The sequence below is a fragment of the Perca flavescens genome, chromosome 22 (genome assembly GCF_004354835.1).
Source record: "Perca flavescens isolate YP-PL-M2 chromosome 22, PFLA_1.0, whole genome shotgun sequence".
Lineage (NCBI taxonomy): Eukaryota > Metazoa > Chordata > Actinopteri > Perciformes > Percidae > Perca > Perca flavescens.
The window spans coordinates 471,198-479,141 of NC_041352.1; the positions used below are offsets into that span (position 1 = coordinate 471,198).

At 39.0% G+C, this 7,944-nt stretch overlaps 1 long non-coding RNA gene across 1 annotated transcript; it reads right to left on the reverse strand.

Moving 5' to 3' along the window:
- Positions 1-6,771: 6,771 nt before the first annotated feature.
- On the reverse strand, positions 6,772-7,736 carry LOC114548861 (uncharacterized). The gene is made up of 3 exons (XR_003691439.1): positions 7,309-7,736; positions 6,914-6,974; positions 6,772-6,809 (listed from the first exon to the last, which is right to left on the reverse strand). It is a non-coding gene; the product is annotated as an uncharacterized LOC114548861 (long non-coding RNA).
- Between the last annotated feature and the right edge of the window lie 208 nt (positions 7,737-7,944).

The window sequence follows — 7,944 nt, forward strand, 5'->3', positions numbered from 1 at the left end:
TCCAAAGAGTGTGTGAAGTCAGAATTGGATCTGTTTACAGTACCGTACACACAAACATATATCGAAAAATCAACATTTGTAGAAATCCCCCCAATGTCAGCTCTAATGGACAGCGGTCCTATTGAATTTTTCATTTCGGCTAGCGGAGAGGATTATCTAGACCTTAACGATTCATACTTGTATACATGTGTAATACAAACGCTGATGGCACATTGTTGGCTAATGCAGCTGATGTAGGTTTTATAAACTATCCTGGATGCAGTCTTTATTCACAAGTAGATATAATGTTGGGTGATAGACTGATAACACAGTCTTCAAATACGTATCCTTATCGAGCCCTTATAGAATGTCTTCTGAATTATGGAAAGGACACATTGGCTACGCAATTTAGCACAGGGTTATTTTGTAAGGACACAGCGGGCAAAATGGATGAGACCTCTATCACAGGCGATAATTTGGGGTTGACACAAAGGGGTGAATACACATCCGAAAGCCATATTGTGGAATTAATAGCACCAGTACACGCAGATTTGTTTTTTCAAGAAAAACTGTTGCTAAATGGTGTGGACATGTCTCTGAAATTCATCCGTTCAAAAGATGACTTTGTACTAATGACCCCTGGAAATGTCCAATTTGCTGTGAAAATAATGTCTGCTAGTCTATTTGTCAAGAAAATAACAGTGGCACCGACTGTTAGACTAGGTCATAGTCGTGCCCTGCAGCATACAAAAGCAAAATATGCTATTGACAGAGTAGCTCTAAAAACCTTCTCAATACCTACAGGCACACGTGTTTGCAACCAAGAAAACTTGTTCATAGGACAGATTCCTAAATTTGTAGTCATAGCTTTCATAGATAATGAAGCATACACAGGATCGTATGCCCGTAACCCCTTTAATTTTGGAAACTATAATACAGAATTTATTAGCCTTTATGCAGATGGACAGCCTCACCCAGCCCGTCCTATTCAGCCCCTTTTTCAAAGAGGGCAATATGTACGGGAATATTATCAACTGATTGAATCAACAGGACGCCATTTAAAAGACAGGTCACTAGCCATAACACAAGATGATTTTGGGGCTGGTTATACTCTATTTTGTTTCAATTTGGAACGTGACGGTGGGGGGTCAGGAAACGTTTCACTGATTAAGAACGATAACGTTAGCTTGGAAGTTCGGTTCAGAAATCCCCTTCCTAGGACTGTGACCCTTAACCACTATTCCGTTTTTGATTCTGTAATCGAAATATCTAACCGAAGGCAAGTCCTATTGGACCACTACTAAAGATGAATACAATAGAACTCACTAGCGTCCTCAGAAAAAGAATGAATAGAGACAAATTTCTTAGGAGTAATACCATGCGATCATCTCCCAAAAAACGTCTTTGTAAATTACCTGCTATGCTCGTTGTAAATACACAACCCAGTAATATGCCGGGTGAACACTGGCTAGGTATTTACATTACAGAGAACAAGCATGGTTTGTTCTTTGATAGCTTTGGACATCCACCTACCTTTTTTCCTCAGGAAATTAGCAATTTCCTCTTAAAAAACTGTGTGGAGATGCACCATTCAGCAAAACAAGTGCAAAATAATTATTCTACAACATGTGGCCAGCACTGCGTTTTCTTTTTATGTCTTATTCAGAAAAAGATTCCTTATACAAAAGTATTGAACATGTATGGTACTAATCTTGTATGCAACGATACAATGGTCAGCCATTTTGTTAGCAGAATACATCCAGATGTGTGTCACGATCAGAAATTTAAATGTGTACAATGTTCATGTGCCACCTATAGGTAAAAATTGTGTAAAAATTGTGTAATGATGTTTTTTCAAAAATAAAGAATGTGGAATATACTGGTCTTACAATGTCTTAATTTTTTTATTCCTTTTTTATTTTTTAAAACAAATTATACAGAAAAAAATGCATTCAACAGATAAAATTAATGTAAAACATTCATTTAATGTCACAGGTTTACATACAACACAGCATTTTCACATAGTTGAATAAAGAAAACACACCTCAATAGAAAACACACCTCAATAGAAAAAATAATAAAAATAGGTTTAAAAAAAAAGAAGTAAAATATAAAGTAGCGTAATAATAGAAAATAATAAAAACAGGTTTTAAAAAAAGTAGTGTAATAATAGAAAATAATAATAAAAATATGTTTAAAGTAAAATATAAAGTAGTGTAATAATAGAAAATAATATAAAAGATTAAAAACTAGCCCAACGAGTCTTAGCAACGGATGGTGTAATACTAAAGGTTCTAGGAGTACTAGCTGCTCGTAAATCAGATGGTGTACCATGTGTAAATACAGGGGCCATTCTCATTGCTCTAGGAGTGCGAGGGGATTGTGAAGCAGTCATAGGCGTTTGTGTATTAAATACAGGGGCCATTCTTATTGCTCTAGGAGTGCGAGGGGATCGTAAAGCCGTCATAGGCATTTGTGTATTAGTTTCAGATGATGCAACCGTTTTAAAAGCCTCAATAGAACGGCGTACCCTCGTGTTTGGGATTACGGATAGTGGCACACTTAAGCTAGCTAACGTTTTTAAAAATATGTTCCACCCTTTTGGTCTAGAGTGGTCTGGAACATTATTATGGGTTGTGACACTTTTCAGCAGATCATACAGATGACTGCCTGGCACATTCTTATTTTCAACAATTATTTCCCCCTTGATTTGTCCAAGATAACTGGTCATTGTGTCGGGATAATGAAGCCAATATGTATTCAGCATTTCTTTTGTTTCTTATAGGCATATGTTTCAACACTTCTGTCTTTAACATATTTTCTTCTTCATCTTTTGAATCATCTTTTGAATCAACTTCAGGCATAGATAATGTAATCACACTTTTCTCGCGTTCACCCTGTTTTATCATGACTAGGTACCTCTGTAGAATACTTGAATATCTTTTAGCTTTTTCATATATATCAATGTCAGGCTGTTTCAATATTTCACTCATGGCTCTGTCCAATTCACTTTGTACAGACTGTCGCAGAGATACATTTGAGGAGTCCGTTGTTTGAGGATGCTGTAATGCCGCTTGTTGTGCGTTTTGAAGATCGCTGGTTTTTTACATCTGGCTACATGATGGAATATCACAATTTTCATTTTCAAATGTTTCTGAAATCTGTCAACATCAGAGAAGGAAACCTTATGTGTGTAGTCAAAACCCAAATCATTATGCAGCTGCTTGGCATAATTCATCTTCTCATCATGCAACAATCTGCTATTTACATAATGTGCCAGGCAGAAAGAAAAGCAGAGATTGTCGTTACCAGCGTTATTCTTGGGATTATATAAAGCATTACCTTTTTCTGACAATATTTGATTGTAACCAATGCTTCCTAGTTTTCAACTTCGCCCAAGATTCCCTCCCGACATATTGCGCGCTATTGTCACGATTAATTCTAAAGCGTCATTGGTCAGTGAATTATCGTTACTTTGCATAGCTTGTGAGACTTGCTCCAGAATATATCTGTGTTATAGCCATCGCTTGAGTTCAACATTTTTTGGATAGGAACATCTACGGCCGGACCCCTTAACTCAACATTTAAAACGCTGTCTTGCGTTGCATTGCCCAAAGCCCTCTCTATTAAACCTGTTAGGGTGCTATACACCCTTTCAGGCACACTACCAATATCAGTCAAATCAATATTTCGCAGATCGACATCTTGACGAAATTCAGCAGCTTCCCGCTACATCCAGTCTCTGTTCCATTATTAATGTGACTATTATCGCCACTGTTCATCACACCCCCAACCGGCCCGTCAGACACCGCCTACCAAGAGCCTGGGTCTGTCCGAGGTTTCTTCCCAAGAGGAAGTTTTTCCTCGCCACTGTCGCACTGCTTGCTCTTGAGGAAATTACTGTAATTGTTGGGGCTTTGTAAATTATAGAGTGTGGTCTAGACCTACTCTATCTGTAAAGTGTCTCGAGATAACCTATGTTATGATTTGATACTATAAATAAAATTGAATTGAATTGAATTGAATTAAAAAAGGGGTATCTGTCTGGATGCTATTTCAGATGTTACCTTAGAAACTCTCCCCGTCCCGCACTGCACACTACCCTGAGGATTTTCTGGGGGTGATGGAGGGGACCTATAAGTGCTTGTGGACGGTTGGGGACCGGCCTGCTCATCTGTACAGGATCATTTTGACGGCGGAACACTCGGAAAACATGCAGGTCTCTTATTACCCTGATCTATGCCTGAGGGGACTGTATTTGGTGATTGTGGAGCGTCTGTATTGGACTGTGTATTGTTGGAATATAGGCTTTAAAGGACCATTATGCGACAACTGTTCAGGGGCAGGACTATCTGATTCTTGTGTTTTCTCACTGCTGCTTTCACTAGCACTATCACTAGGCATAGATTGGGCCCAAGCTTCAAATATTTTGGCATGTATCGCACACAATCGTGCAAAATCCTGAGGATTGCTTACTGCTCTTGTGTAATCGTCCTCGCATGGCCATTCTAGTTCCTCATCACTACTATCGTCACACCCGCCTAAGGGCTCAGATTTTTTTGTTTTTTTGGGTGGGGGTGACATTTTTTATTTTTTATATATTTTGTTATATATTTTGCACAAACTATAGCCTGTTTAACACTTTTTCTTTTTACTGTGGGGGCATATTCATTGTCTTTTTAAGGCATACTATTATAGGTACAAGCAGTGTATTGAGAGAGCTGACCTGAGTGGCAAGAGTTGTGCCAAACCCTGTGACCAAATCAACCAAATGCATGTTAGCTCTGACCTGACTGGCCAGAGTTGTGCCAAAGTCTGTGACCAAACCAGTCAATTGTGTGTTAGCTGTTTGCAAGACATCTTATTTATTCATAAGAGCATGGTTTTGTTTTTGTAATTCGGCTAATTCTGATTGTATTTGTTAATAATGGACATCTGACGCAGGTTGTTGAGGTGTAGTGTTGACACAGTACTCAAAAAGCTCTTCACCCTGAAGCAATGTTACCTGCTGAGGTCCTCCTAGTGCCCCACCGTGTTCAAACTGGTTGTTAGTAATATAATTAGGTACTGCTTGCTTATCAAGGAATGGAACGTTAACCCCTAATACATTTACAGGACTGGTTATTAAGGTAATACCCCTGTTACACTTTTTATCTGACACAGTTATGACAGAGGTGTATGGCATACAGCTGACATAATCGGTGCCTTCCTCTGTGTTATAGATACAGTTAAAAGAGGTATTCACCTACATTATATTCAGGGATCTCCTGCAAAGCTGCCTGACTCGATTGGTGGGCTGTAAGCGGTGTCTCTGTTAGTCCAGTGTCTTCAGACCCTTCTCCTGTAGCTTCCCGATTTGTTTGGCGTGATGTAGGGGCTGTCGCTGTTAGTCCGATGTCTTCAGACCCTTCTCCTGCTTCTATGGCATGGATTGTCTAGAGGTATAACAAAATATTTTTTGGTTAAATAAAGACACACACACACACACACACACACACACACACACACACACACACACACACACACACACCTCATCAGATGTCTTTTGTAAAGGGGTATCCTTTTGTTCCCTCTCAATGGAGACATTTGGTGGCTGGTAGGGCTTTGGTGTACTATGTGTGAAATCAGACTTAGACGACGACCAATGCAAGGACTCTAAGTCTTCACTCGCCGTTAGTTGCTAAAACAAAGGAAAAGCCTTTTTTAACAATATATACATTTTATTAAAAAAGCTTTTACAACACAATGTAAATATATTCTGTTAGATACAAAAGGGTTTCTCACCTCTGCAGCGGTGTTAGGATTGGCTGATAGAGTGTCCGGGTAAGGCGAGTCTGGAACAAAGGAAGTGCGGCGTCTTTTGGGCGGGAAACCGTCCGTGTATGTCTTCACAGGCTGAAATAAGCATTAAATTAGAAAAAAACTTTTTTTTTTAAATACAACACGCTATTTTCATGTTTTCTTTTCAACTCACATCAATAGATCTCTTCTTAGATCCTTTCTTAGGCTTGTGTAGACATCCGTTTCTGCTCCACGGGGGTGACTGTGTGAAATCGTCCTCAGGCGTCAAATACAATGAAACTAAATCTTCCGTAGCCTTTAGTTGCTAAAACAAAGGAAAAGCCTTTTTAACAATATATACATTTTATTTAAAAAGCTTTTATAACACTATGTAAATATATTCTGTTAGATACAAAAGGGTTTCTCACCTCTGCAGCTGTGTTAGGATCATAAGATACAGTGGCCGGGTAAGATGAGACCAGAACAAAGGAATGGTGGCTGCTTTTTGGCGGGAGGCCTTTCTGGTATGTCTTCTCAGGCTGCAATTAGCATTAGATCAGAAAAAAGTCTTTTTTTTTAAATACAACACACTATTTTACTGTTTTCCTTTTCAACTCACCTCAATAAATTGCTTCTTAGGCTTACAATGGCGAATGTTTTTATGGGTAGCAGCTTTCACAGAGATGGGCATAGAAGCACATGTCCTTTTAACAGGGTTGATTTCAGCCACATGGGCTAGCGAGTAGCCGTCGCCCTTACGGATCCTTTGTTCAGGGGCTGATTGTCTATATATATATATATATTAGATGACTATAAACACAGTGATAAATTAAATAGTAATAAATATTACATCCTGAAAGAGATAAATAAAATGTAAATACCTGTTTGCAGCGTTCTTATTCCTTATTAGAGGGGCCTTTTGTTTTATGTTACTTAGTACTAAATCAATTAATGCTGTAGTGTATAATATATTTATAGGTTTTTACCTTGTGGTATAATAGTTTTATCAACTAACACAGCCACGTTGTCCCAGCTCTTTGTAGAATCACCTAATGACGCAAACTACATTATACAACAAAAAAAACGTTTTTAAGTCACAAATGACTGAATGAATTAAATACCTTAGAATAAGCTTTTTTTTAAATTTACTCACCAAACGCAGCCATTTCTGTAGAAACGAATCCTCTTTCTTCAGAGGTCTTTGTTGAGGAAGACTGAGAAAACGAGGCGAAGTTTTAGCTAGCCGCTTAGCTACAAAATGCAGGTAAAAAAGTGAGAAGCCAGTCTTGAAACAAGGGGTTTTAAACACCACAAACCAACCCCTTTATGACGATTTAACACTCACAACAATAGACCTCACATTTACAAGGTAACCACTGGTCTAACACGAGTTTTTTAGCACTTTTTTTTTTTTACTAGCGTCATATGGTACAACCCACCAGCATTACGAACACACGGTCAAAGTTTTAGCTAATTCATGAATGACTGAATGAATTAAATATCTTTGAACATTCTTAAACACAAGATTTGCTTTTTAAATTTACTTACCACTTGTAGGTATTGCTGAAAAAACGAAACAGCTTTGCTTGCACCAAGAAGAATTAAAAAGTGAAACTCCAGAGGGCTTTTTGATGTGGAAAAACGTGGTAGCTAGCTACCAGACTAGCTAAAAAAGCATCTAAAAAAGAGCTAAATAGCATGAAACAAAAGGCTAAACAGTGCACTCCTGAAAAATGAACCCTCGTTGTTTTCACCAAAACATAAGACAAACTCCAGATGGCCTTTTGTTGTGGAAAAACGAAACGTGGTAAAAAGTGAGCTACACGCCTACGCACTATGAACGAGTGTCCGCTGTCGTTAGCTGGATAGCTACGTCTGTGAGAGTCAGTCTCCGCTCAAGGGCACCAGACCACTGTTGCGGTGAGGCGGACGACCGCGCTACCTACGTCATCACGTTCGCGAGATGCGCTCCCATATTTTGGCCGCTGTCAGTACCCGATCCGTTCCACCTGCACAATCCGTTCTGCGCATGCGCATGATGTTCACGCATGCGCAGATGATAATACTGTTTTACGATCTGCCCGATCTGTTCCACGCTAGCCTCCACCCAAGCTAATGTTAGTTTAGCTAACAGCTAATTCGGCTAACCGCTAGCTGACAAATAACGCATGCGCAGAACGGATC